This window comes from Berghia stephanieae, chromosome 9 (genome assembly GCF_034508935.2).
Source record: "Berghia stephanieae isolate SIO BIC M18660-M18661 chromosome 9, UCSD_Bste_1.3, whole genome shotgun sequence".
Taxonomy (NCBI): domain Eukaryota; kingdom Metazoa; phylum Mollusca; class Gastropoda; order Nudibranchia; family Aeolidiidae; genus Berghia; species Berghia stephanieae.
In genome coordinates this window covers 7,404,167-7,406,666 of record NC_088368.1, presented here as the reverse complement: position 1 = coordinate 7,406,666, position 2,500 = coordinate 7,404,167, and the positions used below count along the sequence as shown (strand labels likewise).

The window sequence follows — 2,500 nt, the reverse complement described above, 5'->3', positions numbered from 1 at the left end:
GTTACCAAAATAGCCGAACACCTCGTCCTCGTAGAATTCACTTCCCTTTACCCCACCTCGCCCAAACACACACAATTTTATACACATACTCTCTCTCTCTCTCTCTCTCTCTCTCTCTCTCTCTCTCTCTCTCTCTCTCTCTCATTCACTCTCTCATTTCCTCTCTTCTCCTAACTCCCTCCATCGCTCACTACCTCACTGCCTCTCTCTCTCTATCTCTTTAATTCTCTATCACTTTACTCACTCACTTTATCACTCTCTCTCTCTCTCTCTCTCTCTCTCTCTCTCTCTCTCTCTCTCTATATAATATATATATATATATATATATATATATATATATATATATATATATATATTACATACATACATATGTGTGTGTGTGTGTGTGTGTATGTGTGGGTGTATATCCACCCCCCCCCCCCCCCACTCTCTCTCTCTCTCCCACTTCAAATCTCTTCCAATCTTCATCCATCCATTTCCGATAACAATAACCACATCACTCGCGCCATTGCCCCAAATCAATTATACACTAGGCTAGAAATCAATACAGCCAAACACTCACTAAACTGCCAGGCTCGGAAAAAAAAAGAAGAAAAAAACCACTTTAAAAAAAATAAATAAAAAAATAATTTAAAAAAAATTTTAATTTTTAAAAATTAAAAACACATTTAAAAAATGTTTGGCCATTAAACTCGTCCTTCAAATATCGATCGATTATTAAACGACCATCTTGTCCAAAAAAAAAAAAAAACACCTTTCAAACCTAAGACTTCCTTGAAGACATTGAAGTATCAGAATTTAGAGCTTTAGCTTTTGATAAGATGAGGGTCATTTTAATCGACCGATAGTTGAAGGACGAGTTTTATGGCCAATTCTAAAACATCGTATTTCACGTACCAACAGATTGAAATGACTCCCAAGTTGTCAACAAGTCTCGAACCTGAGAATTCTTAGAAGACTTCAGTTCGAGATTTTAACAATTTTTGGAGATCATATTAATATATTAGGTATCGATAAATTATATAGTACACGAGTTTTCTGGCCAAATTGTTTAAAATCTAAAAATGGGAGTTTTGGCAGTGTATGCCATAACACCCCGCCCTTTCTATTGATCCATCGACTTCTTTATTATTAGAAGATACAGTCGCCATCCTCACATTGCTTCCGCATTCCTCTCTCTCTCTCTCTCTCTCTCTCTCTCTCTCTCTCTCTCTCTCTCTCTCTCTCTCTCTCTCTCTCTCTCTTTCTCTCTCTCTACACAAAACACACACACACACACACACACACACACTCCCCCTCCCCCGCCATCTTTTAATTCTTTCTCATCCGTCTTTGTGTGTGTGTGTGTGGGGGGGGGGGGGGAGCAGCCAATGGATATGTTATGCGAGACCAAAAAAATTAACAATGAGATGCTCAACTAGTTTCATTTTTGGTGCACAATTTAACTAAAAACTATAAGCGGCTACGCGGTCTAGAGATCGGAACGTTTAGGGTTTGAGTCCCGCTCTGAGCGGCACACAGTCCAGTACCGGTTTTTAAACCTTTCCTCGTATTCTCTCATCGCGACTCGGGTGTAAAATGAGTACCTGGACGTTAACGGCGTTGTCTTTGTCGGGGTAAAAACAAATTATTGAAATTTCACCCAACAGGCGCCATGTCTCGTCATGCGTTGTAAAGTACTTTGAGCACGTTTCATGGACATTGCATTATCTAAATGCTCACGTTTTTTGTTGTTGTTTTTATTTTGTTTGTTTGTTTTTGTTTTGTTTTTTTTTTGTTTTTGTTTTTTTAAACTGAAGACCAATTCCTCTGCGTCAAGAAAAGTTATAGGGTCAATGCAATAATTAAAAATTGCTTCTTTTCATTCTCAAAGTGGCCGAGTTCTCACGTAAAAATTTTATTCAACGATTGCAGAACATCTGCTCATATTTTATTGGTGTGAAATTAGGTGTAAAAGGCAGCTTTATAATTGACAATTATAAACAATCTTTTGGTGCATATGAATACAAATCCAACGTTTTTTTGTTTTGTTTTGTTTGTTTGTTGTTTTTTGTTTGTTTGTTTTTTGTTTTTTTGGGGGATCAACTTGTCATTCAGGCAGTTGGAGAAAAATACAAATTATGGCGAACTGAAGTACTACTATCTACCATACAATTGGTCACGAAATATCTAATAATCTTACTTGGAGGGAGGGATAGAATAAACGTATTCTTTTATTTCTTTGTATTTATTTAAACTCGTTATAATTTTTTTATCGGGCAATAGAACATGGTCGCAAGCTCGTAGTGTTATTGGGCACGATTAAAATAACTCGTTAAATAACTACAAATATTGGTCACGATAAAAAAAACAAACAAAAAAGACAAACTCGTTTAATAACTACAAAGAAGTGAAAGAATCGTATATCATCGCACCATAAGGCAGCGTTCAATAATAGAGAACAAATGATGCGCAATGAGAATCTCGTTATTTTAGATCTATTATTAGACACTTCCTTTGT

The 2,500-nt window shown here is 36.4% G+C and overlaps 1 protein-coding gene across 1 annotated transcript in view; it reads left to right on the top strand.

Moving 5' to 3' along the window:
• The window catches only part of LOC144979585 (uncharacterized), a gene marked incomplete in the record, with an annotated part of 110,542 nt that overhangs the window by 43,219 nt on the left and 64,823 nt on the right, over positions 1 to 2,500 (top strand).